The 25,592-nt window shown below is 43.1% G+C and overlaps 1 long non-coding RNA gene across 1 annotated transcript in view; it reads right to left on the bottom strand.

Annotated features, from left to right (window-relative positions):
- The window catches only part of LOC114017740 (uncharacterized), a 138,776-nt gene extending 113,482 nt beyond the window's left edge, over window positions 1-25,294 (bottom strand). Inside the window, exon 1 of the long non-coding RNA XR_008733691.1 lies at window positions 24,462-25,294. This is a non-coding gene — a long non-coding RNA (uncharacterized LOC114017740). The remainder of the gene's footprint in view (window positions 1-24,461) is intronic.
- Window positions 25,295-25,592: the final 298 nt, after the last annotated feature.

Here is a 25,592-nt window from a genome sequence, read left to right on the forward strand (position 1 = left end):
CTTCACCGTGCTGCTCCTTTCCTGATGACACTTAGCTTGGAGCAGGGAAGGGCAAAGCTGGCAGACTGGAAGATTGCCTAATGTGCTGTGACTGACATGTAATCGAATATTCAACCACTGGTCCTCATGTCGGCAGTAAAGTGAATATGACACCTTTCAGCTTAGTTGTGATCACGCCTCGTTCTTCTGCAAACAGTTTCATAAAGGTGCAGCCTGGCTTCTTTATGAGCTGGATGTGTGAGATGGGAGAGCAGTCACGAAGGTCACCTGCTGCCAGGAATGTGACGAGGACCTGTGAGGGACTGACCTTTAAATGCCAAACGCATCCCTGCGGCGCACCCCTGCGCCTCACACCGGGGTGGGACTAGCTGCACGCTTTGCTTTAACAGCCACCATCGCGCTCAATGACCTGGACGAGCCACCTGTTCGACATCAGATGAGTCTTTATCTCTCATAGCCTTTTTGGATCTATGAGTACTGAGAAAAAAAAAGACACACACATAAAGAAAAAGAAAAAAAAAAAAAAAAAAAAGAACATTTGGGGGTGAGAAACCCCAAGGGAAGGAACTCAGATGTTCGGGTCAGGCCTTAGAAAAGGTATCAATTCTTCTTTACACTTAGCACAGCCTGCTGCCTGCCCGGGCTCTTTGTCTCTGCCCTCTTCCCAGTACAGAAAGCATTTCCCTTTTAAATGACATCTGAGCGCTGACATGCTGGAGGCACCCATCCTGCATCATCTCTGGCAGATGGTGCAGCTGGCCACGATTTTCGGGATTGCTTAAATAAAACCGCAGTGCCATATCAAGAAATGTAGAGAAAATGCTCAACAGTGCTTAAGATGTTTAAACATCACAAACTGTCTAAGACTTCAGATTGCTTTACTGTGCATTTTTGGTGATGTAACTATTCTTGTCAATGGTAATAATAAAATCTCCACCACGATTCATTTTCTTTGCTTTCTGGGAGACAAGAGTAAGTCCTATGGTATTTCTGTTCTGACCCAATGTCAGACTCCTTCACCTTGCTACATTAGGAAGAAGTTTGGATGGTTGTAACAACACAAGTCAAATGCTTGAGGTTTCTGGAGAAGGGGGCTTCACCGCTGCAAGTGTCAGATCCGAGATGCCCCGATGCCATCCCACGAGAAGCTGACCCACTCCTTCGGTCCACAAAGCCGGTAACATCTCTGTAGGGCTTTCACAGACATCCCAGCAATTTTAGTGCAAGCAGCAACGTTCAAGTCAACATAAATGCCGGCTTTCCTTTTCCCCTATGGTTCCGCTTGCTTTGAGCTAATTAGCCTGATGGCCATTTCCCTGCCCCCTGGAGATGGTTGTGTTTAGTAGTATATGTATTTTGGGAAAAAGCCTTTTAAGTGAAAATTGTCATTGTCATATCCAGGAGCCATTTAGCTCTTTCTAGCTTTATAGTAAGTCTTCAGCTTTTTTTCTACTAGTGATTAAAGTTAGATGCCATATTGGAAAATAACAACATTGGGAAACTTTAAGTCACAGTTGCTGAATTCTGGGGCTGTGGAAGTGAAAAACAGGATTGAATGTCCAATTTAGTGGGACTCCTTTGAACGTTTGAGCCCTGGTAGATCCCAGAGCACACGAGACAATCTTGAAGCACTTACGAAGTCACCACACGAGAGCCATTTACCTGTAGGTGTCAAAGGAGACCCCTCATGCTACTGAATCCAGTGATACCTGGGAACCTGCCTAAAATGTACTGCCTCCCCCAGCAAGGGGGATGGAGCTAACGCTCCTGGAACAAATGGAGGTGCCTTGATTTTGTTCTCCAAACCCTGTCCAGTGCTGCCCCAGGGAAAAGCACCTGTCATGCCAAAGCAGGGGAGCTTGCAAAGGTATTCAGAAGGCTCAACATGAAGTCAAGCCCAGAGAAGCCGAGCTGGATTTCTATATTGTTGCAGACAGTATTTTTTTACTTACTGGGCATATCACCTGGCATATATCCAGGCATTTCAGAGCACCGTCACCCAGGGTATGACCCCAATATACTCCTCGCATTGCTTCCCTCGCATCGTCCCCAAAAGCTGGTAGGAAGGCGGCAGCAAAAGGGCACACAGCCCCTTCCAGAGCCCCTCAGACACCTCTCAATGAAGGCAACGCTGTGAGTGCGGGCAGCTGGCCGCCTTCCACGGGGACCACGCACGCCGCTTCCACCGCGCTCAGGCACCTCCGGCCACAGATGTCGGCTTTTATTGCTCAGGTCTCCCATATCACTGGGCCACCTGTACAACATATTTATCGTACAGCAGTTATTCTGTTGCTGTTTGCACTGAAATAATCTTGGCAGGAAATGGTAGTTAATCCCAAGCATAATTTTTTACGCCGTGTGTAATGTAAAATCACCTCTTTGGATAAGTAATATACTCTCATTGCCTTCTTAATGGAATATAATATTCCTTGTCACTGTCAGAGATGGGCCAGAATTGGCTTTTAAGGTCTGAATATCTCCATTTTAGGCCCAGATTGCAATTCCTGAAAAAATGGGCAACTTTTACAAACTCTGGATTTTAGATGTGGGATACTGTTGGACCCTTCTCAAAGGCTGAGATGGTGAAACACAGCCCCATCACAGAGTTAGGTTTGAATAGAGGCCTCGGATTCAAACACAGATCCAGGATTTGGATGTGCTTTTTGGAGTTAGTCCCATTCCTAGCCACATCCATTTGATGTAGCAGAGCAGGCTATCACACTGGTGAAAAAAAAACACTTGGAGCATGTATTGCCTTTTTTTTTTTTTTTAAAGTGAATTTAAAATTTTCTTCTCCCAAACTTGGAAAGAGGTGGCATGACCCTGCACATTACAAGAACAATTTTCTTCTGCTGCTGTTCAAGACATACAGTATTTTTTTTCCCTCTGTTTGCTTTAAAAATTAGGTTGCTAATGATAATGCTCCTCTCATAGATGATCTTGTACTTTTTAATGATACCCATAGTTTTCCTCCACATAAATGACTAAATCCTCACAGAAATCTCTGTCTTGATTAGCACTCCTGCTAGTAAAATTTCACATACTAAATCAGTACCAGCTGTAGCAAGAAAGAATGAAAAAGGCAAGTGTAAATGTTCCATATGCCCTATCAAATTGGCATCTGTGTCAGTAACCCTGTGTTTTTTTAAACAATTGTATACATACATTCTCAGAAGTGTTTTGCTCACAGGATTCTGCAAGCAAAATTTCCTCTGTTGGTACATCACTGAAATGTCACATCTAAAAAAACCCCAGCAAGTAGTTTTTCTTCTCCTCCTTCCTACGCCCAACCCTGACGTGCAATTAAACGAGTTGCCTCTAGTTTACTGCACCTTTATTTTGACGGCTGCTCTCCGTAACCTGACACGGGAGCGCTTCTGCAAAGCTGCTTCACATTTAGCGCTGGGTTATTAGTAACACTACCGAAAGCCAAAGCTACTACGGCATTGTAATTATTTCCAAGCTGAATTCAGAACTAAGGACTCGAGTTCCAGCTCGGCTGTTGGGGAATGCTGTGCTGGGAAGCGTTCCTGCGAGCCAGCATCTCGTCTTTCGCGTGACTCATGAATGATGATGCAGGAGGGAGCTTGCCCCGGCGACAGCCCAGAGCTCTGACCCAGAATGGTCAGTGACTCAGCTTCATAGTGCAAAAAGCACGATTTGGGTACAGGGCAGGCAATAGCTATAGCCTCCTGGACCATCCTTACGGCAGTAAACTGGCTGAGCACCACCTGCTCCATCATTTTGCTGTCTAACAGAAGAAAGCCCAGAATAATATGCAATAAATATGCACACAGTACAACTTAAAAGTAACCAACTCTGTCCTCAATGAAAACACTTTTAAGCCAATTTATCCCTATCCTGCAACTGGAATTTGATCAGTATGGCAAAATGGACTTTCAAAGTTAAACAAACACTAACTAGTGCTCCAAATAGGTAGCAAATGCCGCAGCCTTCTGTGGAAAGATGATACGGAGCCAGGCTGTCCGCTGGTGAAAGTCAACCTAACTTCACTGGACTTTGGTGGAGCTGTGCTGATCAACACCAGCTGACTGTCTGATCTACTGGAAACCCAAAAGCCAGCCATTGTGTTTCCCTGACATGGGACAATATAAAGTAAACAGGAAGAATTAAGAACCAGTTAAGGGCATTAATCAGATGGTTCTGGGACAAAAAAAGTATTTCTCTTGTTTCCAAAAGTCAGAAAGACCCTCTCTCCTCACACTCTTGGCCATGACAAAGTGGTGACACTCGTTATGTTTTTTTCCAGTGCAATATGAGGCGTATATTTGCACATCATGTCATGCCTGTCCATGGTAATCAGAAGCCATTATTTCCAAAAGCTCAAAATTCCCTCCTGGACTCTGGTATGCCAAGTTTTTAGTTCACAATGATTTCTTTCTTTCTTTTTTTTTTTTTCTTTTTTTTTTTTTTCATGGTTGATTTATAATTGCTGCAAACAGAAACAGAAGTTTATAATAGAAACGCTGACAAAACCATAACTAGTGTCATGTTAACACTACTATTGCTCCTCTCTGTCAGACTTTCCTTTAACCCTATGAGCCAAGACTTTTATCGAGTATCAACAAAAGCCCAGAATACACAGGGCATAGTAGGCAGAGTATAGAACTCGAGACAAGTCTGCTGGAATAAAGTCCTTGCCTCAGTGAAATCAAAGGGATTTTATCCCCAGTGTCTAGTCTCACTTCTGCCAGACACTTGCTGTGTAATTTGGACAAATTTATCCTCTGCAAAATGGACAGGAAAATATGTTCTGCACTTACATTACAAGTGCTGCAGCATGATTAGGAAATCATGCTATTAAGGGAAGTGCTCCCTGCAAATTATTTACAAAAATAATAATAATAAAAAAAAAAGGCAAATATTATTCTAGGAACCCTCGATGCATGGGAGGTGGTAGGATCTTTACAGCTCTGCTCGCATGTATTTACACCGAGACATCCATATAATATATCCCTGTAACACCCTCAATATTTGGGTCTTGTCTCATGCTTGTGATTTTCAATTTTATTCCTGGATTAGGTCTCATTCTTGACATTTTTATGTAGGTTTTGTATGCAGTAATATACATACATTAGATGGTGTTGAAACCATCAACCCGAGTTACTATTTTTAGTGCAATGCAGAGGATGGGACAGAGACATAAGTGACAATTAAAGAGACTATATTCAGAGCTGTCATCAACAAATACTTTTTTTTTCTCTTGCCAGGAATCCTAAGTTTGTAGAAAGGCCTCCTAGGCAAAAATTTTAAGGCAAAACACTTGGGTCATTCAAAAAAAAACACCAACTAAATGACATCACCAGGAGGCTGGGCTGCTAAAAGGTTCCCGATCATTGAGTTTGCGAGAACACTCTTATTTGCTCCCACAAATTGCTGATCTGCCTCTTTGCTTCTGTACTACCCGTGCACAGAGCCTGCAGATGTATATAATTTATGAAGCTTTCCTCATCAAGGGGATTAGGCAGCCCTCTTTCAATATGTATAAGAAGTACAAACACACACTTACCCACTATGTTTTACGCCTGCCTGCAACAAACAGCTGAACAGATTGTGATGAAATTCAGACATTGACAATCTGACAAAAATCTTCTTTTTTGCCTTAAAATCTGGCTTCCAGAAGTTTTGCAAATCTAAATATTTTATTTGAATACCGCGAGGGCCCCAATCTTATGGAAAGCCTATGAAGCAAACATGTAGATACACGTAGTTAAAGAGAAGGAGAAAAAAAAAAAAAAAAAAGCACAGACACATACACAAAATGCATATATTTGGTGCAACTCGCCAATTTTCACAATGACTCGGGTGCGTTTTCTCTCCGTGGCTCCCGAGACTGTAACTAGACTCCTCTAATAAGCACTTTTTGCCCACCAGTGTGTCAACGGTGCTTTAACAGTAGTTTCAGTGTCAAATTGCCCTTTCCTCAGCAGGGATTGTTAAGCCTTTCTGTATTATACTTCCAAGACTCTCACGAGCTGGAGTTGGGAGATATAATATTTTCTTTGAAGTTTGCATTTCACAACACCCTGGGATGCAAACAAGCTCCAGTTTCTCAGTAGTCAAACAATTCTGGCACACAGGGACTAGGACTAAATATTGTACCAAATTTTCTAATTACGTCTTTGTGATATTTACTACACGATGTTAGGTGAAAGCAGATTCTAATCAATATAAACCCCCTTGTCTAAACAGGACATCTGGGCTTTGAAATATTCTGTTTGTTGTCTCAAAATTACCCTGTGGCAAGCCACCATAACAATATAATATCTTAGTCATGGAAAACTTTGGAGTATTTCTGATAAACTTATCATAAACAGATGAGTGCTTTCTCTCTTTACAGTATTAAGGTGATGTAAAAAGTGAAGATAAAAGTCAGCTGTATGCATAAAATCATAGAGACTTATGCCAACAAAATGCTATGTTTACAAGTTTAAAAGCTCAAAAGTCTGAAAAGGCAAAAATTAGGATTCTTAAAGTAACACTAACTCAGCCACATGGCACATCCTGGCACGCACATTTAGCAAAATAAACATTAGCATATTCATATACACATTTCTAGAGCAACGTATTTTTAATGTGGCCAAACTAATTCAACAATGGGAATCTCAACTTTTCTCATTTTATGGCCAGATTCTCAGCTGGCAGAGATATATTATTTCAACAAACCGACATCATCTACAGCAGCTAAGCAGCAGAAGCGCTTGCTTCTGAGCAGGCAAGTGCCAGATTCTGATGCACTTACGATGACAAGTCTCTTTTCCTGACTTTAATATCAATATTCATAAAACAAGATAGACAGATGTGATTAAGAATCGGCTCCTTAACTCAAAGCCTGAGCCTTCCAGTACAAAAACATTCACAAGAGTCACATTTTCGCCTCTATCTTCTCATGTAGAGACTTGGAAGGAATCCAGCCTCCCTGGTACAAGTATTTTACAGCACAGGACATGGACACTGGTAGCTCTTTGGACCTGAACTTTGGATGATGCTGATTATTACTGACTCTCTCAGCTTTATCTGGCAATTCCTTGATTTGTTCTTCCAGCACTGACAACCCGCACTGGAGGGGAGCATCTCCGTGCTCGCCAGGCACACAAACGTGTCAGTGCAGGATCCGTTCCTGCATTCAAATCTTCCCACAGAGAAAGTTTTCTGTTCTGAGGACGTTCTCTATGGATAACGAAGTGGATCCCGGCTCCCAAAGCAGCTGCCTTTGCAAAGCTGGCTTATCCCATCACCCCCGAATTGCCCTCGGTGGAGAGGATCTCTGGATGGCACCGGGCCAGCGCTGCCAGCCTTCTGCCATCCCAACCTGCCCGCGGGGCGGGAGCCCTCCCGTGGAGCAGGGGCTCACCAGCCCAGGATAAGGGGATCTAAAAATGACACAAAGCCCCCTTTGCCCCACCTTAATGCGACCTATGCTAAATCCAGCTTGGCTGGGGCTGAGGATCAAGGCCCTTAGCCACTCTTAACTTAATGCTGCAGGTAGGAATATACAAACCCCCCCGCGCTCCATCAGCCGATGTTTATTTTTATTTTTCAAGTGCCCAAAGTCTTGCTCAGGACTACAGCCCCACCAAACAACATGCTCTATAGATACAGAAAAGTCTCAAAAATTCTCAGTTTAATGAAAAGATACATGAAGAGTAATCAGTGAGACACAATTGCATGCAAATTGTTTGTATATATTATGTGCAAATAGTTGGTTAGTTGTTTGAGTTGGTTGGGTCTTTTTTTTTCATACAGGATCCTGAACCTTACCCAGCTGGACTTGAAGGTATCCGGAGCAAGCTGGTTAATTGTTAACAGGCTTCATAAAGACACATGGGGATTGAATGCTCAGATCACCTCTTTTCCCCTTTGCACCTTTGCAAGTCACACAAAAAAACTCCAGAAAAGCTTAGCTATCCATACCATTTCAAACAGAATATGTTGCCATTTCAGAGTTAGATATGGAAGGAAAAAAAAAAAAAAAGAAAAAAAGAAAACTGGAAAGCACTTCACACCTTTGAGCTCTCTAGCCTGCTAACAAACTGGATAGATATGGGCAAAGATGTTCAAAAGTTAGTAGGGGTGACAGACAGTGCAATTGCTTTATTTCCATAAGCTATCATGCCCAAAGAATCAGATTTGATTAATAATTTACAAACAAACAAACACAAAATAAACCCATTATCTTCAGATCAGGAATAAGTCTGGCCGGAAAGTTCAGAAAGGCCTGGCCATAGAAAAACAAAGGGTTCTAGGGCAAACGCTGACTCTGAGGCTCTGTTAGAGGCCTGCCTTCCGCAGGGGCCTGGGGGGCTATGGCGCAGCCTGCCCCATCCCGGAGCCGGGATGCTCTGGCGTGCTGAGGGGGACACCCGCCTCCCCTGGGACCCTCGGCCAGGAGTGCCCAGGCCACAGGGTGGGAATGGCCATCCGAGATCCCCGGGCCAATTACCCAGTAACACCCTCCAGCTCTGAATAATCCTATTCAGGGAGAAGAATTATAACCATGAAGGGCAAAAACGAGGGGAAATGGGATCCTTCCTCAGGCCCCTAGCAGACATGGAGAGGACAATGGGGAAATAAGAGCTAACACAAAAGTTTCCTCCAGTACGTCCTCAGCCACCGCTGTTTCAGATGAGAATTTCCAGAGGCAGGAACTAAAAGAATATTATGATTTTCTTTGGGGGATTAATTACTTTGCTGCTTGTTACCTTTTGTTAGAGGCGTGACACTGTAACCTTGTTGCACAAGGCACCAGATGTCCGTTCAGATACCAGTTTTGAAAGTTTGTTTTCCCCTCTGAGTCTGCAAATTATTGTATTTTTTTTCTGCTAAAAAACCTGATGAATTTTAAGGCAAGCAGACACCAAAACGTGCTACAAATGATACAGACGGGTGCTGAGTGCTTTGGATGAAAATAAATAAAGGTAGTCCTTCCTCCCACTCGCATTTGCTGGAGATGTGTATCCCCTTACAAATAAAAAAGTATTAAGAACATATTATGAAGAATAACAAAGAATAGCAGAGAAATCAGAAAGTGAGTGGCACTTCAGATGGAGTTTAGCAAATTAAGTCATTGACCTGAAGAGGAGATTAATACCAAACAAGGTGCCCCTTCTTCTGAAGTAATGAATATTCTTCAAACAGCAAGGGAGCACTGACTGCTGTTTGATGCTGATGACATTGAAAATTTAGGAGAACAGAAATTCCATCATTTTTCATTTGTATGCAAATGCGCCTGTTCCAGAAATTAACCCCTGAACCCCATGTCAGTTTTCATCTGGAGGAATTCTCTTTGCTAGCATCACACAGCGCAGCCTTGCTGCTATCCTGGGGTCACTGGGGCTTCCCCACACAGAACAACACAAAACCCTAAAACAAAACAACAAAACAAAAAAAAAAAAAAAGGAAAAGAAAAGGACAAAAAAAAGAAAAAAAAAAAAGAGAGGGGAAGAAAGTAGGATGGGGGAAATTGGCCAAATCATGCCAGGCTTTGTTTACCCCCATTAATGGAGTATAAAGGAGCAATAGGAGCAAAAGCATGTTGTAAAATGCACATCTCTAATGCAAGGCTCTGGGTACTGGTATAATTGTGATGCAAAATGCAGCCGTACCTCTTTAGGCAGAGCAGCAGCCACTAATCGCTTCCACTGGTGTTAAGGTGAACCATGGGCCAATATACAAACCATATTACTCTTCCTTTCAGCCAGGGCTTCCACTGTTAAAAAGTTCCTTTGTCACTTAGCACCTTAGACAAATGCTACTATCTGCATGTGAAGGGGAAAGAGATGATGGAGGTTTTTTAATTGATGTGGATTTAATTATGCTAATTTAGACAGCTGTAAAGCCTTTTCAGTATAGCTGCATAATGGGACCAGCAAATACAGGTGTCCTTCACTGCAGGCGCTTAATGTTTAACCTTAGTCGTTTTGTAAGGAAGGGAAAATGCAAAGTAATGGTTAACCAGCAGAAAGCTCTATTTCTCGAGGACCTAAAGAGGACACTTCGACTCTTCCTGCAATCCCATTCAGAGCTGCAGAAATCCACACAGGCTGAGCAGAGCACAAATACTTCTGCTTGCTTGGACGGGTGAGGCTAAGGCCAAAACAAGAGGCTTCGGGTCTGCCACAGGCTTCAGCATCCTGCACAGGGTGTCCTGAGCTTAATTCAGGCCATCTCCAAACAAATGCTTAATTGAAGACAGCTTTTTCATCCTCCTTCTGCAGCCGTTTCTCGTCAGCTTTTTTAATCCTTTCAACCACCTACAGCACCAGCAGCAATTAAACCCAGTAAGCAAGACATCTTCTTAGGGTGTAGGGTGTTTGCTCAGTGTCTTACCCACACCTGAGGCTGCTGTGCTTCCCAATAGCCCCCATCCCACACCCTAAGTCCCCTCTCTAGGCTGAAGCTGGCACCCCCAGTGACCATCTGGAGACCCATTTCCCAGGGGCTGGGTTTGGCCACTTCAGCTGCCTAAAGTGGCCACGCACCATGTGGCATCGGTGCTCCCTGAAGGGAAGGGTGTAAATGCCAAAGGTGAGGAAGGGATCACCAAGCTTTTTAAATATAGGATGTATCACAGCCCAGATGTGCCTGTGCCTCACCAGTGGCTAGAGGCAGCCTCAGTCACTAGGTGTCTTGTGTTCAGATGCCTACATGTCACCTTGAAACTCTCCTGTTCAGGTGCACTGTCTTATTTGTATGACTACTAAAGACCTAAAATTTTGGTTTGTGGGGGTCTTTTTGGTGTTTTGAGGGGGGTTTTGTTGTTTGTGTTTTTTTTTTAATAGAAGTTGCTATTTATTAAACACTTGTTAAAGTAGAACAAAATGCTTTGGCATACAAGTTCTGGTAGACATCACTGAAGCAATTTCAGGCATTACAGAGCTGAACTGTGTATCACCCATCACTGACGCAGCAAGCACTGTCTGCTTTGAAAGTTGGACTTTGGCTTGTGCATTCCTCCCAGAACATCTCTTTCTTAAGGAGTGTTGCCAAACCAGTGAATATGCTGGAAATCTACACTACACCATCAGATGGAGTTGATTTGTGTAAGGCAGGAGAGTGAAGATTAAATCCAGGTGTACAAAGCTATCTGCTGCTACATCTTCTTTAGGTCTCCCAGAGGCTGCAAGAGCAGAGATAATGGGAAAAGTGCTTTCCCATCACATGACGCAGTGTGTAGTCCCACTCCATGACGGGAGCTGCTCTGCATATCTGTGTCTGTCTCCATAGTGGTGGCACCTGGATGCTGCACTATCTCTAATAATTCTTAAAGTACCGTAGAAGTGGGCTTTTATCCCATTCTACCGTGAGGTCATGTGGTTTGTCTCAGGTCAGTGAGAGCAGATTTTGACTTTTCTTCCATTGTTTGATCCCCCAGCATCAAATTGCATGTGTCTCTCGCTTTCCCCCACCTTTTCCTCCCTGTCTGCAGTTCCACCTTCTGAGCTCCAGGCACTGGCTATGGCGATCCTCTCTGTTTTGGCAACCGCTCCTGTTCTGGGAAATGTTAACGACGGGCACCAAGGGGTTAGCAAAGTACTGTACTTCAACCAAATTAACCAGCTTCCAAGTCTGCAAATTCTGCTGCCTAGATACAGATAATTCTCCCCAAACACTAAGTCCCCTTGTCCCCCCAGGTCCTCCTCAGGAACAGCCAACTGCAAAGCACTAGCTAGCTATTATATCCGTATGCATATATTATAAGCATTAGCTTGACAAGCTTGCTGGTGACAGCGTCAGTCATACTTCACTTCATCCTCCTCCTGTGGTCCAAAGCTGGATTCAACGCCCATGGGCCCACGCTGGGCTCGCACAGCAGCTGAAGGGCCAAATGCCAGTTAATCTGGAAGATATCCTTTCCAACAACAGCACCTGACTTCCTGGCCGGCTTCCCCCAAAGTCTCCTCGGTTGTTCTGGCAGCTGGGACACAGACAACGCACTTGGGGTTCGGTCAAGTTTTCCTCTTGGCTGCTTTGAGCTCTTTGATGCCATTTTCCTTGACTCACCCTTGATTACGGTGAATGGTCTCTATTACGTTTTCAAATAACCTGATATCCATAAGAAAGGCTTTGGAGTAGGTTTTATTTCAAGTGTTATCCATTCTTACTTTTGCCTGATGCAGAAATGTAAGAATCGGTCCTAGAGCCAACCAAATCCTGGTGCTTAGCCCAGCAGTATATCAAATTTCTTTTGCATATCCAGAATGAAAATGCACAGCCTTTTTAACAGGGACAGGCAACGTACAACATACCAATGTAAGCACTCTGCTCTGTATTTTAACAGATTTCAGGAATTTGTGGGAATTCTCTCTAACGTTGAAGAGTAAAAGATCTGAAGAAACGCTCTTGCAAAAAAAATACAAATGGGCGCTTTGATAACTATAAAGTTGCTTTCTTGGACCAAGAGCCCACATTAGGAACCAAATAAAATATTTAAAGGCAAAAATATTGAAAAGTTTCCTCCCGTGAAAGGGAAAATATGCTCTATGCTATACCAGACCTTCCTTTTGCAAAATCTGTTTAGAAGTTGCCATGAAACAAACAGCATTCAACAAAAAACTTGGCAATTTTTGTTAAAGTTGCATTTCTATATATATATCTAGGAATGGTTGGTTTGTTTTTTCCTTAAATCCAAGTGTCAAGTTGCATTTCAAACCACATATAAATATAATTTTGCTCTCACATAATGCTTTTGTATCTGGTGTAATTCCATTTACTGCAGTGGTGTTACCTTTCAGTTACCGTAATGGGAACAAGAGCAGAATTATGCCGATAAAGGAAGCTGCTTACAGAAAGAAAGAACACAGAAATACATACTTCCTCTGGCTTATTTAATATATTTGTTTGTCCAAATTGTAACAGATATTTATTTCAAGAAATATTGTTTGATCAGCAAGAGTAAACACTGATATATCTTAAACTCCAACAAGCAGTTCTTACAATTCATCAAATGACACCTAACTAAGTTTAGTCGGTCAACTAAAAGAAACAAAAAAAGGTTTCAGGTCATATAATCATACCCTTCTGTTTCCCAACTTTCTGAGAAATCTCTGTCTAAAAATAATTCCAGCATCCGGATGCCTTGAACAATTGGCTTACTTTAAAACATATAAAAACTCCTATTCCGTCCTTACCCATTTTAAGGTCTCAGTGCTGGCACAAAGTAATAGTGCTTAGCACTACTATATACCCCTTTCCATCTCCAAAGCACTTTACAAACATTAGCTAATTAATCCTCACAACACCCCTGTGAGGTATGTAGGTAAGTATTGTCATCCAATTAGGTAAGTATTAAGCACTGTTATCCCACCAGATAAGTATTAAGGTCTCCCATTTTACTGGGGATCCTGAGGACAACAGGTTAAGTTACTTACCAAAGGTCACAGGGGGAATCGGTGGAATAAAACTTGGGATGCTCTGGTTTCTTGCTGGCTATTCAGGCATCCGGGCAGCATCCGGTGCTGCTCCCTCGACAAAGGCATCCATCGCCATCCACATGGTAATCAAGGCTTTCTAAAACCCTCCAAGACACAGAGCAATGAGTACAGCATGGTGGAAAAGATGTGCTTGAGAAGCACAGCTTCCCCTCTTTAAGGTGGGCAAAGATGACATTGCCTAGAAAATTTCTCAGGATTTTTTTTAAGAATAAAGGTCTTGGACGGAGGCATTTTCCTCTGGGTGCCCATGGACATACGTCATCAGGCCTTGCTAACCAAAAGCTCCTTCTTCCCCTCCCAATTTACCTTTCTTTTCCACTGTCTTGTAAAGACGGGCTCATGTTAAAGCCTCGCATCCATGCCACAAATACACAAACCTATCGATCATGGTTTGCATCTTCTGAACACAAAAATATCCAGTTTGAAGCCCCAGCTCCGAGGCTTCCAGGTTTGTAGGCAAGCTTGAATCCACAAATACACTTGATGGGACAAATCCCTTTTCAGAGGATCTAGAAAATAGGACTAGCCCAGCACATTTTGGGTTTCAATCTAGCCTCCACGGATGTCAAGCTGGTGAAATAATATCATCCGTCCCCCAGAGACAATGCCTGTGTGCACATCTGCTTTGAATTTCACTTCGCTGCTAGAGAAAAAGTGAAAGCTCCTACTATAACTCCACTTGGAGCTGTGTTTGCAAATTAAAAGAGTCTTGACTTGGTGTCCTATGGGTTTTGTGAAGTTACAGAATTCTACACCAGTGTGAGAAGGCCCCCAGAAAAATGCGAAACTCGCTCGGAGGAAGCCTGTTGCAATACCAGGCAGGGCATATTGCAGCGTCTGCCCAAGGACCCATCCTTTGCTGATATGTGATGGAACAGTCACGACTGTCCTCTGCTCAGCACTCCAGCCCTGGGCTAGCAGCAATGGCACCCTGCACCAGCCCCCCGAGTGCAACAGCAGCTCTTCGTCTGAGCGTGGGGCACTGGCACAGCCATGCTCCAGCTCTAGCTGGAGCCGAGGCAAATCCCAAGTGTGAAGAAAAAAAAAAAAAAAGAAAAAGAAAAGACATCGACTAGATTTCAACTGAGCTGATTTATGTTTTCAAGTGGAAGGCAGTTTTAGCTGAAGTAAACTACACGGTTTTTAGATCATTCAAAATTCATGGCAGTTTGATCCCACAGGACGTCAAACAAACACAAATGATTTGCCAGGAATCTCTACAAATTGAAATAACCAAACCTTGTACAGTTCCAGCAAAAGTCTTAAACCAGTCCTAAAGAAGAAAAATAAAAAGGATTAAAATAAAGAATTCTTATTTTACTCATCTACACAAAAACATATATGCAATACATATCCAGATCAAATGCACATGAAGAAGTAGCCCAAACATCTAACATCTTGAAACTCAAAAAATCTCCAATCCACAAACCAATAACAAATAAACAAATGAAAATGAGTCATGAAAAAAGAAGGTAGATTTAGATGCTGTTGCTGCCTTTGGAGTGGTTTTATTTTAACATTGGACTGAAATAATAATAATAAAGAAAAACCTGAGAAAACGAACACAAAATGCAGGTAACAAATATATTATGTGTGTCACAATCATGAGAAAGAACAAGGCAACCAAAACTGTGAGCAGAGTGTGCTTAGTTATTATATTCTTTCAGGCTTGGTCTGCCAGCATTTTTTTTTCTTTTTTTTTCCTGTGTCCTGGTTACCCGTGTCTGCCCAAACACTTTCCATGGGTTTGTGTGATCCCTTTCCCAACAGAGGCAATGATGTTTCTCCATAACCACAAGACTCAGCTGTTGTTTTTACACCACAACTCGTAGCTGTAAATGAGCGCAGTGACTTGCTGTCCCCCTGCCTAAATAATGAAGACCAAGCGAGTAGTGAAATTTCAGTGTGGGTTATGCAAAATGAAAGGATTAAAAAATGAAAAGAGCATTCACTTCATGTTGCTCCTTTAAAACATTATCACATAGCTCCTTTTTTTCCTAACCTGACCTTTTTTCCCCAATGGTTTATCTATAACTTAATATAACTAATTCTTTTGAAATAATGTTCACAGTTAGCATAATTGGTGTTATATAGTTCTAATGTACATTACAGAATATTCTGTCACTAGACACTAAATTGAAATTTTAAAGAAAATGATAGAAATAGCTGTAAGGGAAAAAGTACCCTTTTAAATCTAATTTGCTATGCACCGCAGTAGGGTAATGGATGCAATGAAAGTTCCTTTATTGAGTTCCCATGTCCAAAAGGTATTTAGGTAGCAAAGGATGTTAAGCAGACCCCCTGTGCTCCTCCTTTAAGTAAAGATAGCAGGAAATAAGGTATATAGGTTTGTGTCCTCCTGATTTTTATTTCCTCAGGAGTACAACTTATGCAAAGGGCACCTTAGGCTACTTGGAGGATCACAAAGGGTGCCCTCGACCCCCTCGCTGTCTGCATGAATAGAAGCATCTAAAGGATGGCTGAAGCCATACAGCGAGTTAAATCCTTCAGGTGGGTCTTTTCAAATTCCAATAGTGAGGAGTTACTGGAGAATTGGTAAGGATTTCACTAGGCCCCAGCAGGTTTGAGATCAAAAGCCCTGGTTAAATAAAAGCCTGTTGGGAAATCTTAAAACCTCTTTGTAATGTAACTTAAAAAAGTTAATACAAAGAGCCCTTAGACTGAAGCCTGTAACAGCATGAACAAAGAGTATATCAAAACTGATTCCATTAAGGGAAGGCAGACAAATAAATTCATTTAATTTAAAGAGAAATCAGATATATTACTCTGCTAAAAACTAAAAAGCATACCACGGGAAAATAAAAAAAACAACCAACAACCCAGATTTTACAATACACACACATAAAGCTGTGAATAATAGAAATAGTTATATATATATAAAATCTATTTATAAATATCTCTCAGAACAGAGAACAGAACATTTTATACACACGTATATGTTTAAGTATCAATTTATCCAATATGTGTGTGTGTGTGTGTATAATTCTAGTATATACATATTTTTATCATTTATGAGGCCTCACGCTGGGCTTTCAAATCTGCAGATAGATATATCTATATATGTATCCAGAAAAAACGAAGCTGAAAGAGCCCCTACATTCAAACTGACACAAGATATTTTTCAACCCAATTAATTAAAAAAGATGGGTGCTCATCAGTCAGCTGGCACAGGATTTTTCTCCATCATATTGCCAAAGTGTCACAGTGTTAGTTGTGCAGCATGTTTAAAACAGAAAATCTGGGACTAGGATTTAGATATCATTTATTAGTTGACCTCTTTCTGAGCAGCTCTTATACTTTTAACTCATTGGGGGTCCTGCACCATGGCGAGGGGGGAGGGAGTGGGGATAGGAAGGAAGAGACATAGAATTACATCGAATCATTTATGTTGGAAAAGACCTTTAAGACCATCCTCTCAGTGATGTGCTTGAAGATCTTGTGTTGTATGTCAGTGGCACACGCACCGGGGGGTCATGCATTGTTTGCACAAAGCAAGCTGTCTCGTGAGCATCCTACGTGCATGGGATGGCTGTATTGCTCCAGCATGGTCCTTGAGCTGTGGGGACCATGACTGGAGGTGCCTCACTTCACACAGGGTCGGGGCACTTAGGTGCAGGATGCTTTCAACCCCTTGGGAGGAAGGAGAGCGATGTCCTGTTGCCCCATGGTTCACTCTCCCCACCACAAAGAGTCACTAATAATTTTGCTCCTTCTATCCTCCAAGAAAGGAAAGGGTGTGGGGGTGTGGGGGTGTGTGTAGCTGAATTTTACTGCATTTGTGAGGCTCCTTATTATTATCAAGATGGGGGAGATGTGGATATCTCATTAGCTAGGAAGCATATTTTACTGCTTAAGAAATTATATTCCTCTCACAGATTTCATAGGCTGTGCAGCTAGGAGAGGGAGATGGATGTGTTCTACAAACTAGGGTGAATGCCTGCAAAAATAGTGTTAATGTTCTGCAGGATTTTTATTTTTTTTTTAAAAAAAAACCTTTTCTCCTTATAATTAAAATCTGACATTTCAGTTCAACAATGCTAACCCTGAGCTCATTATGTTAATGTATAGTGGGGGAATGGCATCCCCTCTCATTCTCTAAACCACGCTTCTAAACCTCTAAACCAACCCATGAAACACCTCCCTACAGCAGGCACGAATCACTTGGCCCTTGGGCTCTTTAAGAACAACTTTTCTGAATATAAGAAATCAGCAACGTGTCTCACATATGGTGCCTTTCATCCCAGTGAGCAGCAAGAGCTTCACAACCTACACCAATGGCACTGATTTTCTAATTTTTTTCTTTAGACCCCTAAAATGCACAGCAATTCAAAACCTTTTAACTATAGGTATTGGTTATCACTTCAGCGATGCCATTTCTGGTTGTCTTGGGTGGACCCCACCAAAGGAGTGCAGGGACCACTATTTATCAATGGACCATCACACTCTGCACAAAATCACCATGGTGTCTGCTGAAGAGCTGCCCTTTGCAACAGCAGTCTCAGAAAACTGACAAAATGAGGGATGCTAGATCAAGATGGGACCATGAGGGGAACCCAGGTGACAAATGTTGATATAGAAGGGACTTTGGTCTCAGTGCCGTGACTGACATCCTTGCCCCAGAAACAAGTATCTAATAATCACAGGAGACAAACATCACTTTTGTCTCTTTGTTGGAGAGAAAACATCGCTGAAAGCACCGTATCTAATAATATCAAAGGTTGTGGCGGCTTCTGCATGACTGGCAATTTTTAGACCGGTAGAGGATGAGGTTTTCTGGTTCAAACAGGAATTAATTGAGGGAAGTCATATGGCTTGTGTTATACACGTGACACCAGATGATCCAAATAGTCCTTTCTTGGCCTTATAATCTACAAATAACCTTGTGGAGGTACTGCTCTCCTGTGGATTAGTGGCAAACCAATGCTCCTCTTGCTTGGATGAGTTTTCTGATCTAAATACCATCCAGACCTGCATGGCCTACAGGATTTGACTGGATAACGGTCTCAGACGGAGCCATTGCCAATTAATGCCAGACATGCGATAAACTGGGGTAGGACACGCTCCACTTCAGGTGCTGTGTGATTCTGGAGTATTGTAGCTATGTAACAAGCCAGGTCTCAAGAAAAATAATTTTGCTGTAAGGACACTTACAAATATAATTTTATACTTGCTATCTTACATTACCTTGCACTGTAAAAGACCCAGACTATCAGACACCATGGAGCTCTTTGGCTCTGAATTAATCAGATTCATTTGCAAGAGCAGGATATAATTGTGGCCAATTTTATAGTCCATAAAAACCATAAGATTCCAGAATTAACGTGGGGAACAGGATAACCTATTCCCATATGGAAAACAGAGCATATGGGGTCTTGTCTATCTTGCTTGGATTACAAGGCAGAGGAAATACCTGGCTGAGCAGTGCTCAGGCATTATCAGGTGGATGATATTACAGGAGCAAGCCGGGTCTTTATTTATTTGCTTTATAAGGATGCCTCTGAGTTCAGGTTGTTTGAGTTACATAAATGCTAAGCCTCCTCCAGACTAGCTCCGCAGCCCTGATTGCTCTAAGTCCTCTGTCGTGATCAGTCAACACCGTTTTCAGAAAGTTGGGGAATGCCAGGCTGCACCCCTCCAACCCAGCGCTGAGCTCCGCCACCACCTCAAAGTCAACCAGAAACTTTTCTTAAATGCAGCTATCCTTATTTCTGTCCCTATCTCTAACTGTGCTTCATTTTAACCCCTAGGATAATTTGCTATGCAGAAGGAAATGTGTAATTTATTAAGTCAACAACCACTTCCTATAGTATCTACAAAAATTTATTCTGAGGTTTCCCGTCCAAGTAGGAAAGTTATTTAGATTTGCAGGCTGAGACCGTAGCAAAAGGTGGAAAAACTTACAGTCATTACGTTGATTAATCAGCTGCTGAAATTTGGCTTTCCAGCATGACACCTCTATTCTCCGAATGTGTGGCCTACTGCAACGTAATCAATTTGTCTGTGCAGGCTCCAAAACCCCAGAGCCACACAATGCAAAAAGGCAATCTTCTGCCCTCTTTGACCACAATAAGCAACATTACTGAAATCACCGCTCCTGTACAAGTGTAGCATGACCCCATATTTGCAGGCAGCAGAGTATGACTTCATTAAAAATCATACACTGTGCTAGGGATTCCCAGCTTTCGCAAGGCAAGGCAGCAGCAGAGCAGCATATGTCTGAAACCGATAGGAAAATGGGTAATGCCTTAAACCCCACCTCTGCACCGTTATTTACATACGTATCTTTCATCTGATACAGGCTTCCCCTCCAGCACCTTGAATATATCAGTCCTAAGGAAGAGACTTTAAGTTCAAAGAGTGCCATCCCCAAACCAAAGTAGGGGGTTATCAAGTGAGGTGCGCCAAGCAGTAAGACAAAACATATGCATTTTTAATAGGTAGCTGCTCCTCCCCCTCGAGGAAGCCAAGAAAAGAGACTCTCTGAAGCTTCAGCAGAAAACAAGTTCAGTGGATTTCTACTCAGGCTGCTATTTGCAAAAAACAAAATTCACAACTCTCATGTATCTTTGCTAGATGTTTTCCAAGCACTCTTCAAAGCACGCCAGCTCCACCCTTGGTGGTCCTATTGACCAGGTGAGCCCATCTCCACGCGGCATTGAAGAAGAAGACGGGGTGTGTGGGGGTGGAATAAAAAATAAAAAGGCCATGAAAGAGAAACAAAAATCTCAACAGGTCTGTATGGAATTCCAGCAGCACTTTATTTATTAATGCTTATGTAGCTACCATTGTATTCCAGCTCCCAAAGACAGATCTGCAAGGAATAGGCCACATGCTGATTGACAGCAGCCATAATTCCATACAATGAGACTGTATTAAATTGTTTGATGTGATATGATACTCATCACTTGTAACTGATCAAACATACTGCTGCATCAAACAGTATTACAATACAATCAGGCTGGATATGGTTCCTGCCAAGGCTGTTCATCACATTGCACACTTCTGCATTAAACATATCTATTAATAGCATTGACAAACTACTCCTATCCAAATTTTTCCAAAGAATTGTACGACATGAAATGTGCAAAGAGCTCCATACATAATGCTTTGCAGTTTGCGGCAGCGTTTCCATTGGCTGAATGCTTCCACATGAAAGGCTTTGCTGATTTGGGGATTTTTACAGGATAATACCAAAACTTGCAGACCTGTGCCCCAAAACAAAGAGGTGACATTCCAGCTTCCCCCCCCCCCCCCCTTTTCTTTTTTTGTTATTGGTTGGGGTTTTTTTTTTCCCCTTTCCTAAACAGAAACAAATCGGAAGATTGAATATTTTTTGACCAGGATTTTACTTTTGCTGTGGTTTCCCCCAGGAGCGCTGCTCTAGCCTGCTGTCTTGCAGAAGGGAGCTGTGTTTGCTAACACTGACCCCTTCAGAGGTGGGAGACATAAATAAAAGAAACAAATTCCTTGTCACCACTGTTCTTGCTGCAGAAATAGAGGGTGAGATGCTGCAGTCCATGGGGGACAGGGCTCGCTGTGACATTACAACTGTAGGGGCTCTCTCAGATGCAGATTCTTAAATGAGCCCAGGTCTCTAGAGGGCAGAGGTCAGCTGTCCTCAAATCTGTGTGAATGCTAGATTAAGTTTATTAATCTCCCTGCTTTCACTTAAAAAACAAATTATAGGACGGTTAAATGTTAATGCCCGGGAGCTTGTGAGACGACGAATGTCCTCAGCTACCACCGCTAGCGGGAACACAAGGTGTTCAGACCCCAAAAGGGGATTAGAAGTTAGTGTGATGCACCGGGGAGTGCGTTCTTGTGGATTACTGCGTGCTTCATGCCCAATGCATGTTTTGTTCGCAGCAGACACGAGTGCAAGACGTGCAGCTGCTGGATGGAAAGCTGCTGGCCCCAATTCAGGTACCGATGACTGCCCAGAGGTACAGCAGATATGCCCACTATGCTGGAGTCAGGGGTGGAGGGGTCATAACCTCAGCCACAGCTTTTTATACAGAATTTATACCTCTGCTTGGGTAAGATTTGAAATACCCATCTGCACTGACCCTCCAGCACCCAGGAACGGCATGAAACCAAGCATGCAACGAACATGGTATTTAGCAACCTTCGAAACTGCTTCTATCAAGTGTATCTCATAAAACTACTCCAGCGTGTAAAAATGAAGTGATAAATGAGTATGAGGGTTCCATACAATTCCTGGTGGACAGGTATGCACATCATAATTGGACAATCTGCCCCCTTGATTGCTATCTCAGCTTGGGAGACAAGGATCACATAGCCATGGAAAATATGAAGTAATACGCAGGAATGCATGCCTATCTGAAGCTGGCGCAGAATACCAGGGTTTTTTTGAGTTGGGATTGTATACATTTCACATTTATGACTTCTTGCAAACTACAGTGACAGAAGGTATCTTTTGTCCTGCTTTTCACTCCTGTAGTGTCAGCGTGAGCAGATTAAACACACTGCATGGTAGCAAATTATCTCTCGACAGAACCAGCTCCATAAAGATTATTTCAGAAAGGTGTGTAAGGCATTTCCTTTTCTTAATGTTAAAAAAATAATAATAATTTTAAAAAAAGCCTTTCAAGATAATAAATTGTCTCAGAAAGATACCTTAAAGACTGACTTATAATGGAAAACATACAGGAAAGAGCTGGGAAGGGCTTTCACACCCTGACGGGCAGTTTTTAGCAGCAACAGCTCAGCACAGTGCACAGAGCAAAAGAAGCTGTAACTTTCTATCTGGGTGTAGCTAAGTAATTCAAGATGCTGCAAGTTAAATGTAACAGTAGAAAGGAAGAAGTTCAAAAACAAAGTCCCAGGCATTTCAGCGCAGCGTATAGTATGCTAAATTGTGGTATTACAGAAATTGCTGAGAGTTTGGCCACAAAACGTTTCATACTGCACCAGCACTCTGCCAGGGTTGGGTTCCAGCAAGCCCAGACATTTTTCCCTTCACCTGTGCTCCCCCCACCCCCTCACCCTCCCTCTTCCGTTTGTTAACACAGAATGAAAACTGTATCAGAGAATTACAGCCCTTATCCTAAATGTACCTCTCAATTTATTAAATCAGCGCAACCAAAAATTCACCATGCATCAGGCAAAGATAACTGCAAATCTGTTCTTACCCTCCCCGTACCACCTGAGTGCCGCTATTATTCCTCATCCTTGGGGAAAGGACCCCATATGTGAGTTTCAGAAACCACCTCAGTAACTCCAAGCATCATTATCAATAGTAGGATGAACTGCAGCTGGGATGTACTGAGAAGGCACGGTAATACTCGCCCTAATCTCTGCATTCATCTCACTGGCCCTCGCTAGGAAGTTTAAGTACATTTACTGGGGATTCTTCAGCCCTTGAAAGGTAGGAAGACATCTATGAGGCTTGACGTACTAGCTAATTAACTTGGGTTTGGAAAAAAAAATCTTCTTATCTACTTAACTTCGAGACACTCTCTTTGTTTTTAAGCCTGCAGACTACCTTCTCTTTAAAATGCACGTTACGTACAACTCAGTAGTATGGAATGTATTATTTTTAATGAGGATCTATTTTAACTTGGACCTAAAACTACTATCATTTGACAGAGGCTTTTTTTTTTTAAAAAACAAAACAAAAAACCCCAAAAAAACCCCAACACACATTTGCAGAATCAGCTGAATGATAGCCTATAAACTGTGTTTTGCAAGGCAGGCTACAAAACCATCACACTTTCTTTCTTAAAAATCCAGGAATATGAATGTATGACTCCCTGGAAAAGGTACCCCCAAATGCATACGACACGCCCCCCCCCCCCCCCCCCCCCCCCAAACCTATAAGGAGCTTAAAGAAATCTTCCAGTGCCCGTTTCTTGGTCTGTAGAAGGGGGAACTACTGAAGCTGGGAGAAAGTGATTGAATATGTGCCTGCAGGAGCCGGGGCACGTGAGTATTTCACGCAGCTTTTCCGACAGGAACACAGACGTGAGCAACTCCTGTAACACCCCTACTCAGAATTAAACCCTACCAAAATTTCCTGCCAATTGCACGGAGCGATTTTAAAACCCTCACCATATTCCTAGCAGATAGAACAGTGGCATGATTGACCAAGCTTTTTTTTCTTCTTTTTTAAAGTACACATATGATGATGCATCATAGTTATAAACAGATGGTATTTGGCCTCCTTCCTATTCTCAACATTTGGAATTCCTAAACTATGTGAATTAAACAATAATATTTTATAAACATACAAGGGATTTTGCTCACTGCTTTGTTAACATAGAAATTATACAATGCTGACATTTATTTAAATTTTAAAAAGTAAACAAGAGTGTGTATTGAATTAAAGCAAACTAAAATCAACAGAAAGAAATATGTTCTGCGCGCACATTACCTACAACGGCACGGGCCTTTTTAGGGGAGACGTAATGGGATGAAGCACAAATTGTAGCTTAGACAGTCTGATCCTTTGTGCTCGAAAGGCTCATTTAACACCTCGCTGTAAACAACGGATATTTATACCATAATTGGCCCGTTGACCATCAGTTGTTCATTTACTATGTAACCTGCTATTATGGAGTTAAAAGAAGTTCCTTTCTGTTGGCTTTTCTAGGAGTGAAAGTGTGTTTGCAATTTCAGTACCAACTGGATTCAGTCTAACACTTGTACTTCGTATGAGAAACATTTTCATAATACCAAAATTTGGGGGAATAGGAGTATTCCTGCCAGGAAGGGAAGAAGAAAGTATTGGTTCTTAAAAGAAGAATTCTGTTTGCTCGGTTTCCTCTTTCCTTCCTGCTTTAACCCCTTGGTAGGCGCCTCTCTAGCTGTGCGGAATTAAGCAGCACTTAGGTTTTAATCACTATTCCCAGGTCTGCGAAGAGGTTCTGTGATGAATAAATAATGAATCAGAGATTTTAATCAGTGTTATGATTTTGGAAAAGGCTAATTATCATTGTTTACAGACATGCCTTTCCAACGCCTTACCTTGTTTCGCCTTCAAAGCTCCAAGGGTTAAGTCCCTCGCCCGCAGCCCTCCGCTCCTCCCCAGCGCCGCGCTCCGCGCCCGCGCTGCTTGCCGGCTTTGCGGGTATTTCTGCCTTCTTTGGGTTGTTGTTTTTTTTTTTTTTTCTTTTGTGGGTTTTTGCCTTTTTTTTTTTTTTTTCCTTTTGAGCGCGGACACCCAACCTGTGGGAGAGACGGAGCCGGGCAGCGGCAGGCGCACAGGGCTGGGGGCAGAGGCTGCCTACCCCGCGCAGCCGCTCCGCAGCCGCGGAAGGGCCACTCCGGGGCGCGCGGTGTGGTAGTCTCTGCATATACAACTTACAAAATAATTTTATTTCCGAAATAACGTCATGTTTTTTATTATCAATAATAGCGCTAATGACCAGCGGCGGGGTGGGGGGGCGGGATGCCGTCCCGCGGAGCCCCTCGGGCGCGGAGCCAGGCGGAGGGGCGCGGGGGCGCGGGGGGGAAGCGGGGGCTCCTCTGCCGCCCGCAGCGCTGCGCCGGGCTGCGCGGGGAGGTGCGGAGCGCACGGCGGGGCCGCAACCGCCCCCGGCTCCGCAGCGTCCGCTGCGCCCTCCCACCCTTTAGCGCTATTATTGTCCATATTATTATTATTGTTATTATTATTATTATTATTACTGCTTTCGCTGCCACTGGCCTCGTTTAACCCTGGCTCCCCGCTCTGCCCCAGCTCCATCCCCCTGGCCTCGCCCCGGCGGCCGGGATGGGAAAAGCTCTTCCCGGGGATGCCGCCGTCCCACTCCCCCCGCCCCGGGGCAGATGCACTTCGGGCAGCTCCCCGGGCCCGGCCAGCCCCCCCCCCCCCGCCCGGGACCCGCTGCCCGAACCCCCTGCCCGCTGCCTCCGCCCCGCTACGCGCTGGCTGCTGCCGCCGCTGCCGCCGCTGCCGCTATCGGAGGGTGGGTGCTAAGTTGTAGCACAGTTACATAGCACTTGATTATCGGTTTCCAGCAACAGCTGTGTATATTCGCTAAGAATGTAAAGAAATATCAGAAGATAATGCAGCATTGCTATTTATTACCCTATAATTAAAGCTCTGACAGTGCTTCTATTATAAAACCTTCTTTGCAAGGGTTCATAACTCAGAGG

The sequence above is a fragment of the Falco cherrug genome, chromosome 8 (assembly GCF_023634085.1).
Source record: "Falco cherrug isolate bFalChe1 chromosome 8, bFalChe1.pri, whole genome shotgun sequence".
Classification (NCBI taxonomy): Eukaryota; Metazoa; Chordata; class Aves; order Falconiformes; family Falconidae; genus Falco; species Falco cherrug.